Here is a 13,040-nt window from a genome sequence, read left to right as displayed (position 1 = left end):
GGACATGCACGACCGTAAGAGGGACAATGCAACTAGGACAATAAGGAGCAGGGCGGCGCTCCATCAAGTGACCATGGGTTAAGCGAGTATGGCCAATACGCAACCTCGCTAGAGCTGTTTCCCACCGCCGGTTACGGTGGAAGGAGGACGGCCACGAGGAAACACAACATTTAAGAGTACGTAGCTTGTTATCAGTAACAGACAACCAAGAAGCCTGCCAACGGGTAAGGACTGAGGAATGGATAACCGGGTAAAAGTCGGAATACGGAATGCCTTTACGAGAGATGGGACAAGAGCGGACAGCTTCCTTAGCGGCAGCATCCGCACGCTCATTTAAAGACACGCCAATATGGCTGGGAACCCAACAAAACTCAACCGACTTAAATTTACTGTGAACGAGAAACAGCCAATGCTGGATCTCGACAACTACCGGATGAACTGGATTAAAGCACCCGAGAGCCATGAGGGCACTACGAGAGTCAACAACAACCACAAAGGAAGACTGACAACGAGAAAGCAGGAGACGAAGAGCATAGAGAATAGCATAAAGTTCCGCTGTAAAGATGCTAGTCTCCGGAGGCAAGCGACACATATAAGTGCGATCAGGAAAAACAACAGAGTAGCCAACACCGTCCGCTGACTTAGACCCATCGGTGAAGACAGAAACGGAGCGGGAGTGAGAAGAAAAGTGCTCGAGGAAAAGGCGTTTTAGAACTGTAGGAGGGGTAAAAGCTTTAGTGATACGAGTCAAGGATGTACAAAACCGCGGAAGAGGGACCCTCCAGGGGGCAAAGAAGGAACAACACGAGGAGAAACATCAGAAATACGAACGGAAAGAGAATCCTGCAGGCGAGATAACCGGACAGAAAGAGGGAGGTGGTGAAGAGGAACAGGAACCGCAGGAGGGGTAAAAGTTAAAGCACGACAGAGACGAGAGGAAGGATGTTGCAAGGACCGCGCAAGATAGCGAAGACAGTAGCGATCACGGCGGTCCTGGAGAGACAGGAAGCCAGTGTCAACATACAAGCTAAGGACGGGAGTCGAACGAAAGGCACCAGAACTGAGGCGCAACCCAGTATGGTGCAAAGTAAGTAAGTAATTATCAAAAGAAGGCACCAAACCGGGAAGGCTATGTAGCACCATCAAATACGCAAAATAATCAGAGGGCGCTAAATATCACCAAGGATGCCAATACGAGAACAAAAACGCATAAGGCGAACGATATCAAAAGTATCCGAGTCACCAAGAATTCTATCGAGGGACAGGTGACCGCGAGGGGCGGTCGGAAAGCAAGACACACGCTCGTCCTGGAAGTCAGGACATTCAAGAAGGACATGCACGACCGTAAGAGGGACAATGCAACTAGGACAATAAGGAGCAGGGCGGCGCTCCATCAAGTGACCATGGGTTAAGCGAGTATGGCCAATACGCAACCTCGCCAGAGCTGTTTCCCACCGCCGGTTACGGTGGAAGGAGGACGGCCACGAGGAAACACAACATTTAAGAGTACGTAGCTTGTTACCAGTAACAGACAACCAAGAAGCCTGCCAACGGGTAAGGACTGAGGAATGGATAACCGGGTAAAAGTCGGAATACGGAATGCCTTTACGAGAGATGGGACAAGAGCGGACAGCTTCCTTAGCGGCAGCATCCGCACGCTCATTTAAAGACACGCCAATATGGCTGGGAACCCAACAAAACTCAACCGACTTAAATTTACTGTGAACGAGAAACAGCCAATGCTGGATCTCGACAACTACCGGATGAACTGGATTAAAGCACCCGAGAGCCATGAGGGCACTACGAGAGTCAACAACAACCACAAAGGAAGACTGACAACGAGAAAGCAGGAGACGAAGAGCATAGAGAATAGCATAAAGTTCTGCTGTAAAGATGCTAGTCTCCGGAGGCAAGCGACACATATAAGTGCGATCAGGAAAAACAACAGAGTAGCCAACACCGTCCGCTGACTTAGACCCATCGGTGAAGACAGAAACGGAGCGGGAGTGAGAAGAAAAGTGCTCGAGGAAAAGGCGTTTTAGAACTGTAGGAGGGGTAAAAGCTTTAGTGATACGAGTCAAGGATGTACAAAACCGCGGAAGAGGGACCCTCCACGGGGCAAAGAAGGAACAACACGAGGAGAAACATCAGAAATACGAATGGAAAGAGAATCCTGGAGGCGAGATAACCGGACAGAAAGAGGGAGGTGGGGAAGAGGAACAGGAACCGCAGGAGGGGTAAAAGTTAAAGCACGACAGAGGCGAGAGGAAGGATGTTGCAAGGACCGCGCAAGATAGCGAAGACAGTAGCGATCACGGCGGTCCTGGAGAGACAGGAAGCCAGTGTCAACATACAAGCTAAGGACGGGAGTCGAACGAAAGGCACCAGAACTGAGGCGCAACCCAGTATGGTGCAAAGCATCAAGACGGCGAAGAGTAGAAGGAGAAGCAGACGAGTAAGCAGGGCAACCATAATCGAGCTTAGACAGGACGAGAGAGGAATGTAAAGCAAGGAGAGTGCGCCTATCTGCCCCCCAAGAAGTATGGGACAAGACCCGAAGGAGGGTAAGGGACTTAGAGCACTCAACACGGAGGTAAGAGATATGGGGAGACCAAGACAAACGAGTGTCAAGGAATAACCCCAAAAGCTTCGCGGAATCTTTGTATTCAAGGGGATGACCATAAAGTGACAAAGAGGGACGAAGAACAACCCGTTTCCGCGTAAAAGTCATGGCACAAGTCTTAGAAGTAGAGAACTTGAAGCCATGACCTGTGGCCCAAGACGACACGGCATCAATCGCAAGTTGAAGCCGGCGTTGAAGGAGAGGCGAATCATCACCCTGACAACAAAGGGTAAGATCATCGACATAGAGAGCGGAGAAGACACCAGAAGGAAGAGAGGAAAGAAGACCATTGAGGGCAACCAGAAAAAGAGTAGTGCTCAGAACACTACCCTGGGGCACACCTTCGTATTGCTGAAAAGGGGGAGAGAGAGCGGTACCAAGGCGCACCCGAAAGGAACGACGAGAGAGGAAGCTGCGGAGAAAGAGAGGGAGATGACCACGAAGGCCAAAAGAATGAAGTTGAGATAGGATATGATAACGCCAAGTGGTGTCGTAAGCCTTTTCTAGGTCAAAAAGGACGGCAACAACGGAGGTCTTCGCAGCAAAAGCAGTACGTATATAGACCTCCAAGTTCACCAGGACATCTGTCGTGCTGCGGCACTTGCGGAAACCAAATTGAGAAGGGGAGAGGAGGTGATGGTGTTCCAGGAACCACATCAGACGAACGTTAACCATACGTTCAAAGAGTTTGCAGACACAACTTGTGAGAGCAATAGGGCGAAAGTCCTTAGGGGAAGTACCCAGAGACCCTGGTTTGCGAACAGGGAGGACAACGGCATCGAGCCAGTCCTCAGGGACTGACGACGACTCCCAGATCCGATTATACAGACTCAGTAAATACTGAGACGTGCTCGGAGGGAGATGGCGAAGCATCTCATAATGAATACCATCGGAGCCCGCCGCCGTAGAACCGCAGAGGGCCAGGGCAGAACGAAGTTCAGAGAGAGAGAAGGGATCATTATAGGGAAGCTGAAGATGAGTGCAGAAATCTAAAGGACGAGACTCAAGGACAGGTTTACGAAGAAGGAAAGATTGGGGAAGATGAAGACCAGAGCTAACAGAAGAAAAGTGGGAACCCAGTTCAGAAGCGACCTGCAACGGGTCCGCCACAAGAGTATCATGGAGGTGAAGGACCGGTGAAACATCGGGAACGAACTTACCCGCTATCTTGCGGATACGCTTCCAGATCTGGGCCAGAGGGTTTCGGACGTAATTGTCGAGACATAAGAAGCCCAACATTCACGTTTAGCCGTACGGATGGCCCTACGGGCCACCGCACTCGCTTTCCGAAAGAAAAGAAAAGAATCGGTCGTCTGCCTACGGCGGTGCTTCTTCCAGGCTGCACGCTTACAGCGGACAGCCCGAGCACAGTCCGCATTCCACCAGGGAACGCACTTCCGTGGACCCCGAGAGGAAGAGCGAGGAATAGAGCGGAGGGCAGCGTCGAAGACAGTGTCATGAAAAAGGAGGAGAGCGCGAGAGAGGGGCAGAAGGGAGAGGTCAGAGAGAGTAAGTAAGTAAGTAATTATCAAAAGAAGGCACCAAACCGGGAAGGCTATGTAGCACCATCAAATACGCAAAATAATCAGAGGGCGCTAAATATCACCAAGGATGCCAATACGAGAACAAAAACGCATAAGGCGAACGATATCAAAAGTATCCGAGTCACCAAGAATTCTATCGAGGGACAGGTGACCGCGAGGGGCGGTCGGAAAGCAAGACACACGCTCGTCCTGGAAGTCAGGACATTCAAGAAGGACATGCACGACCGTAAGAGGGACAATGCAACTAGGACAATAAGGAGCAGGGCGGCGCTCCATCAAGTGACCATGGGTTAAGCGAGTATGGCCAATACGCAACCTCGCTAGAGCTGTTTCCCACCGCCGGTTACGGTGGAAGGAGGACGGCCACGAGGAAACACAACATTTAAGAGTACGTAGCTTGTTACCAGTAACAGACAACCAAGAAGCCTGCCAACGGGTAAGGACTGAGGAATGGATAACCGGGTAAAAGTCGGAATACGGAATGCCTTTACGAGAGATGGGACAAGAGCGGACAGCTTCCTTAGCGGCAGCATCCGCACGCTCATTTAAAGACACGCCAATATGGCTGGGAACCCAACAAAACTCAACCGACTTAAATTTACTGTGAACGAGAAACAGCCAATGCTGGATCTCGACAACTACCGGATGAACTGGATTAAAGCACCCGAGAGCCATGAGGGCACTACGAGAGTCAACAACAACCACAAAGGAAGACTGACAACGAGAAAGCAGGAGACGAAGAGCATAGAGAATAGCATAAAGTTCCGCTGTAAAGATGCTAGTCTCCGGAGGCAAGCGACACATATAAGTGCGATCAGGAAAAACAACAGAGTAGCCAACACCGTCCGCTGACTTAGACCCATCGGTGAAGACAGAAACGGAGCGGGAGTGAGAAGAAAAGTGCTCGAGGAAAAGGCGTTTAGAACTGTAGGAGGGGTAAAAGCTTTAGTGATACGAGTCAAGGATGTACAAAACCGCGGAAGAGGGACCCTCCACGGGGGCAAAGAAGGAACAACACGAGGAGAAACATCAGAAATACGAACGGAAAGAGAATCCTGCAGGCGAGATAACCGGACAGAAAGAGGGAGGTGGTGAAGAGGAACAGGAACCGCAGGAGGGGTAAAAGTTAAAGCACGACAGAGACGAGAGGAAGGATGTTGCAAGGACCGCGCAAGATAGCGAAGACAGTAGCGATCACGGCGGTCCTGGAGAGACAGGAAGCCAGTGTCAACATACAAGCTAAGGACGGGAGTCGAACGAAAGGCACCAGAACTGAGGCGCAACCCAGTATGGTGCAAAGCATCAAGACGGCGAAGAGTAGAAGGAGAAGCAGACGAGTAAGCAGGGCAACCATAATCGAGCTTAGACAGGACGAGAGAGGAATGTAAAGCAAGGAGAGTGCGCCTATCTGCCCCCCAAGAAGTATGGGACAAGACCCGAAGGAGGGTAAGGGACTTAGAGCACTCAACACGGAGGTAAGAGATATGGGGAGACCAAGACAAACGAGTGTCAAGGAATAACCCCAAAAGCTTCGCGGAATCTTTGTATTCAAGGGGATGACCATAAAGTGACAAAGAGGGACGAAGAACAACCCGTTTCCGCGTAAAAGTCATGGCACAAGTCTTAGAAGTAGAGAACTTGAAGCCATGACCTGTGGCCCAAGACGACACGGCATCAATCGCAAGTTGAAGCCGGCGTTGAAGGAGAGGCGAATCATCACCCTGACAACAAAGGGTAAGATCATCGACATAGAGAGCGGAGAAGACACCAGAAGGAAGAGAGGAAAGAAGACCATTGAGGGCAACCAGAAAAAGAGTAGTGCTCAGAACACTACCCTGGGGCACACCTTCGTATTGCTGAAAAGGGAGAGAGAGCGGTACCAAGGCGCACCCGAAAGGAACGACGAGAGAGGAAGCTGCGGAGAAAGAGAGGGAGATGACCACGAAGGCCAAAAGAATGAAGTTGAGATAGGATATGATAACGCCAAGTGGTGTCGTAAGCCTTTTCTAGGTCAAAAAGGACGGCAACAACGGAGGTCTTCGCAGCAAAAGCAGTACGTATATAGACCTCCAAGTTCACCAGGACATCTGTCGTGCTGCGGCACTTGCGGAAACCAAATTGAGAAGGGGAGAGGAGGTGATGGTGTTCCAGGAACCACATCAGACGAACGTTAACCATACGTTCAAAGAGTTTGCAGACACAACTTGTGAGAGCAATAGGGCGAAAGTCCTTAGGGGAAGTACCCAGAGACCCTGGTTTGCGAACAGGGAGGACAACGGCATCGAGCCAGTCCTCAGGGACTGACGACGACTCCCAGATCCGATTATACAGACTCAGTAAATACTGAGACGTGCTCGGAGGGAGATGGCGAAGCATCTCATAATGAATACCATCGGAGCCCGCCGCCGTAGAACCGCAGAGGGCCAGGGCAGAACGAAGTTCAGAGAGAGAGAAGGGATCATTATAGGGAAGCTGAAGATGAGTGCAGAAATCTAAAGGACGAGACTCAAGGACAGGTTTACGAAGAAGGAAAGATTGGGGAAGATGAAGACCAGAGCTAACAGAAGAAAAGTGGGAACCCAGTTCAGAAGCGACCTGCAACGGGTCCGCCACAAGAGTATCATGGAGGTGAAGGACCGGTGAAACATCGGGAACGAACTTACCCGCTATCTTGCGGATACGCTTCCAGATCTGGGCCAGAGGGGTTTCGGACGTAATTGTCGAGACATAAGAAGCCCAACATTCACGTTTAGCCGTACGGATGGCCCTACGGGCCACCGCACTCGCTTTCCGAAAGAAAAGAAAAGAATCGGTCGTCTGCCTACGGCGGTGCTTCTTCCAGGCTGCACGCTTACAGCGGACAGCCCGAGCACAGTCCGCATTCCACCAGGGAACGCACTTCCGTGGACCCCGAGAGGAAGAGCGAGGAATAGAGCGGAGGGCAGCGTCGAAGACAGTGTCATGAAAAAGGAGGAGAGCGCGAGAGAGGGGCAGAAGGGAGAGGTCAGAGAGAGTAGCACTGAGGGAAAACAGGGTCCAGTCCGCCTTAGCAAACTGCCATCTAGGGAAAGAGAGGGAAGGGCGAAAAGAGAAAAAGGAAACAAGGATGGGGAAATGATCACTTCCATGGAGGTCATCAAGAACCTGCCATGTGAAATCTAAGTAAAGAGAAGAAGAGCAGAGAGAAAGATCAAGACAAGAAAGGGTGCGAGTTCGAGAGTCCAAATGAGTGGGCTCACCAGAATTCAGAAGAGACAGGGAAGAAAGAGAGGAGAAACGGCTCAAGGAGGCGACCCCGGGTATTCGTCAGAACGTCACCCCAAAGAGAATGACGACAATTGAAGTCACCCAGCAGGAGCACAGGCTCCGGCAAGGAGTCTAGGAGGTGTTTCAAATCAGGAAGAGAGAGCGGGACACTCGGGGGGAGATAAATGGAACAAACTGTGTACCATTTCCCCACAAAGATACGAGCAGCAGAACAATGGAGAGGCGAAGGAAAAAGTAAAGGAACAAAGGGAACATCAGCCCGAATCAAGAGAGCAGAAGAATTAGAAGCCCCAGCAATGGCTGGGGGGGGGGAGAGAAAGGAATAGCCCGAAAACGACCAGGACGAGCACCAAGCATCGGCTCCTGGAGACAGACACAAAGGGGCGGAAAACCGCGAAACCAGAAGTTGGAGTTCGAGGAAATTGGCGTAATAACCTCGAACGTTCCATTGAAGAATGGACAACGACGAGAAGAGAAAGGACAAAAACAGAGAACAAAGGACGAAACAAAGGCGAAAGACCAACAGAGCACGTTAAAGAATATCAGGGTCGGGATCAGGGTCAGCAAAGTCAGGGTTAGGGGGAATGGGTAAACTGAGCAAAGACGGAGGGAAGGAAACGGGAGAACAGATCAGAGGTGGGCGGGCAGGGTCCGGAGGAGGAGGAGAGGAGGAGGAGGAGACAACGGAGAGGAGCAGTCAAGGACAGCAGCAGGAAGAGGGGAGGAGAAAGAGAGGAGCGCACCCAGCAAGAGCAGCAACCGAAAGGGAAGCAGGGGCCAAAAGAAACCTCCATAGCAGGAACAGGGGGCCGCAAGCACTGAAACGGGAGTGGAAGGAGCAACAGAGCCAGAAGGAGGAGCTGAGGAAGAAAGCGAAGCCTTCTTACCCGCCGGGGAAGAGGAAGGAGAGGAGCCAGGCTTACGCTTCCGACTTAAAGAGACCGGTGTCCCAGCAACTACGTACTGGGCAACGGATTCCAGTGTCTCAACAGGAGAAGCCGAACGAGAGCACACACGACGGCCGTTAGGAGAGCGATGGACATCCGCCCGCACCGACAGGCGGCGGGGAGAGCCGATAGATGGAGGAAGAGGATGGGAAGGAGGATCGGAGGGGGACGAGGAAGGAGACACAGAAGACACGACAGACCGGGTAGAAGGAAGGGGAACCCCAGACAGAGGACCAGGAGGAGGATCCTTCGGGAGAGAACCCAAAGGGACAGAGGATGGGGCAGTGGGCGCATCAGGGTCCAAGGCCTGGAAACGGTTGTGAGTCTGAGGAAGGCGGGAAGGACGAGGAGAGGAAGAGCGCAACACGCGAGCATAAGAGATATTAGCATAAGGCGGGAGCCGGCGAACCTGGCGCCTCGCCTCAGGAAAAGATAAACGCTCCGGTGCTTCAAGTTGAGGACGGCTGCCTCAAGCTTGTAATGGACACATGCACGGGAGAAGGTAGGATGGGCCTCACCGCAGTTGAGGCAACGAGCCTGGGGGAGAAGCGCACTCCGACTTAGAGTGACCTTCGCCACCACACAAAGGACAGAGAGAGACAGTCCCGGAGCAGCGGAGGGCACCATGCCCAAACCTCCAGCACTTGTTGCAGAGCCGAGGAGAAGGAATGTACTCCTGGACAGAGCACCTGGCACCAGCAAGAATGACAGAGGGTGGAAGGGTCCTACCATCAAAGGTAATCTTCACAACCCGGAGGGGTTGACGGCGACTACCACGAGGGGGACGAGTAAACGTGTCCACCTGGAGAATAGAATGGCCCTGGGCAGCGAGGATATGTCGAATATCGTCGTGGCAGTCGCGTAGGTCCCGAACCACCGGTCGCAACATGGGGCGGGAGCAAAAATAGTGCCAACACTGGCATTCAACTGGACGTTCTTCGAGACCCGAACGGGGGTCTCGCCAAGGCAGGATAAGGGCAGCCAAGCGGGAAGCAGCATCCTGAGAAGGAGCAGCAACGGACACGCGTACCGAGACGAGTGGGGTTAAAAGTAATGGAGGCATCCACGGAATCAATGAGATGTCGATGAAGGGAGAAATCGTCAGGAGGCGCAGAATCAAGAGGAGGAGATCAAAATATTTGGCCCACGAAGCGGGACCAAACAAGGCTTGATAGGTAGCAGAACTGGAAGGAATCGAGCGAGGGGCGGCCGTGACGAGAACGGCGGTGAGAACCCCCAGAGAGAGAGGGGTTAAAAGGCGCAGTAGTAACAACGAGAGAAGGAGCCGCGCCAGGGGACGAGGCAGTCACCACTGGGGGCTTGGGGCTCGACCCAACCACAGAGGAGGGAGGGGAGCCAGGGGAAGGAGTCAGAGAGGCCAAAGGAGGAGCAAGGTCGGGGCCCAATGCAGCGGAGGCTACAGAGCCCGGTCTTCCAATACGGACCGACTCGGGGGCTTGGTCGCCCACCCCACGAGCCTGAGAAGGTAAACCAGAAGAAGCCGAAGCAGGGGGTAATCATCTTGACGAAAGAAGGAATTCACTCACGAATGTGCCCCCACACCCACCATGGAGCCACAATTAGAGGCAGGACACCCAACAAGAAGCTATCGCCGATCTTGTCGGGGGCCTCCTAGGGGTGCGTCGTGAGTATACGCCCCACAAACGCCACCTTAAGAAACCGACAGTCCGTCGAGATCGGGTTCAGTGACGAAGTGGGGATTTGACAATAAAAGGTTCCCTCGCTCTCGACGTCGGGTACTGCAGTTCTACGGGTGCAAGAGTATGCCTCCTCAAGCACCCGGGCGTCAAAATAGAAGAAGTCCAAGGGAAGAACCAGAACGAGCAAAGGTCGGCAGGAAACGGCAAGCAGATAGGAGAAGAGGGGGAGAAAAAACGAAACAGAAGGAAGGAAAGGAAAAGATGCCCAGCAGAATTGGAGAGGACGGCAGCAGGAGCACAAGGCTAGAAAAGGACAGGACTGTCCCAAGGAGCATCACACTCCGGCAGCCGCCCCACCAAGCCCCCCACACGGCGACAACGAGCTGAGCGGGGAGGGGGTGGATGGCTGGTAGGCTTCCAATGAATGATGTTTTCCGTTCATGCGTCATGTTATCTAGAAGGTTTTTTAGGATATTCCAAGCTGGCAGGTCATTTTTACACACCCAGAGCAAGTGGCCAGCTCTCAGTGCCGTAGTGTTACTCACTCCTGTACAAGCCGAATGGAATCTAGTCTTACAGATATAACATTCAATTCCCGTTACCTTCGTCTTTAAGGAGTTGTTACAGTGGCCACAAATTTGTTTATTTACTCCCATATTGCCTTGTTTTGTTGTATATATCTATATATTTATAATATTATATGTATATTGTATATTTGTAACAATATATATGTATATATATTTATATGTTTAATATTATAATATTATATGTATATCGTATATTTGTAATATTATGTGTGTTATTTTGTGCAAACTTTATGGCAGGTAGTTAGCGTAGGTAGCGAGGCTGGTCCCCCGGTCAGTACAGGTGACCTTTTGTAGCCCAGGTTGATGTCACCAGTTTCCAGTTACCCGATTTATAACCACTGATGCCGCCTCTTGCCACTATTTTATATTTCTAGTGTTCTATATTTATAATATTCACTTCCAACTTATATGTTGTTGTGATACCCGTTCCACATCACTGTTCCACGAATCACCGTTCACTATTTTTTTTTTTCGTTTTCTTTATCCTAATACACGCATGTACACAAAGCCTCGTTCACTGGCTCACACGTGGTCTCCCGTTTATTCTCTATTTAACACAAAGTTCTATTGTTAATGACTATTTTAAATTTTCCAGCGGTCACTATGCACTTTGTTATGTCTGTAATCAGTAATCCACGGCAGTAGTCCTACGAATCCCTGTTAATGTCACGATTTTAACGGAGCGCGCACGGTACGTCTACCCCTCCCACGACCTCGACTCGCCACCCTTACTACCACCATTACCACCACCAGCTACACCACCATCATCCCATGTGAGTACACCTGTGCTGCTTGAGGTGCCACCAACATCACCACCACCACCAGCTACACCACCATCATCTCACATGAGTACACCCGTGCTGCTTGAGGTGCCACCAACACCACCACCACCATCGCCACCACCACCACCACCACCAGCTACACCACCATCATCTCACATGAGTACACCCGTGCTGCTTGAGGTACTACCACCACCACCACCACCAGCTACACCCCCATCATCCCACATGAGTACACCTGTGCTGCTTGAGGTGCCAACACCACCACCACCACCAGCTACACCTCCATCATCTCACATGAGTACACTCGTGCTGCTTGAGGTGCCACCACCAGCACCACCACCACCACCACCACCAGATACACCACCATCATCCCATGTGAGTACACCCGTGCTGCTTGAGGTGCCACCAACACCACCACCATCGCCACCACCACCACCACCACCAGCTACACCACCATCATCCCTCATGAGTACACCCTTGCTACTTGAGGTGCCACCACCACCACCTCCACCACCACCACCAGCTACACCACCATCATCCCACATGTGTACACCCGTGCTGCTTGAGGTGCCACCACCAGCACCACCACCACCACCGCCACCAGATACACCACCATCATCCCATGTGAGTACACCCGTGCTGCTTGAGGTGCCACCAACACCACCACCACCACCAGCTACACCACCATCATCTCACATGAGTACACCCGTGCTGCTTGAGGTGCCACCACCACCACCACCATCATCCCACATGAGTACACCCGTGCTGCTTCAGGTGCCACCACCAGCACCACCACCACCACCACCACCAGATACACCACCATCATCCCATGTGAGTACACCCGTGCTGCTTGAGGTGCCACCAACACCACCACCACCACCATCGCCACCACGACCACCACCAGCAGCTACACAACCGTCATCCCTCATGAGTACACCCTTGCTACTTGAGGTGCCACCACCACCACCTCCACCACCACCACCAGCTACACCACAATCATCCCACATTAGTACACCCGTGCTGCTTGAGGTGCCACCACCACCACCACCACCTACACCACCACCACAACCACCACAACCAACACCACCACCACCAGCTACACAACCACCACAACCACCACCACCAGCTACACCACCACCACCACCACCACCAGCTACAAAACCATCATCCCACATGAGTACACCCGTGCTGCTTGAGGTACCACCAACACCACCACCACCACCACCAGCTACACCACCATCATTCCACATGAGTACACCCGTGCTGCTTGAGGTGCCACCACCACCACCAGCTACACCACAATCATCTCACATCAGTACACACGTGCTGCTTGAGGTGCCACCACACCACCACCAGCTACACCACTATCATTCCACATGAAGTTGGAATTCCACATTCCACACATGCTGAAGTTCAACTCTGGAAAGTGTAAGGTGATGAAATTAGGCGAAGGGAGCAGGAGGCTGAACACAAGGTATCATCTGGGAGGGGAAATCCTGCAAGAATCAAATAGAGAGAAGGATCTGGGGGTTGATATCACACCGAACCTGTCCCCAGAGGCCCACATCAAAAGAATATCATCAGCGGCATATGCTAGACTGGCCAACATAAGAACTGCCTTCAGAAACT

This window comes from Procambarus clarkii, chromosome 31, assembly GCF_040958095.1.
Source record: "Procambarus clarkii isolate CNS0578487 chromosome 31, FALCON_Pclarkii_2.0, whole genome shotgun sequence".
In the NCBI taxonomy this organism is placed as follows: domain Eukaryota; kingdom Metazoa; phylum Arthropoda; class Malacostraca; order Decapoda; family Cambaridae; genus Procambarus; species Procambarus clarkii.
Note: the sequence above shows the minus strand (reverse complement) of the source record.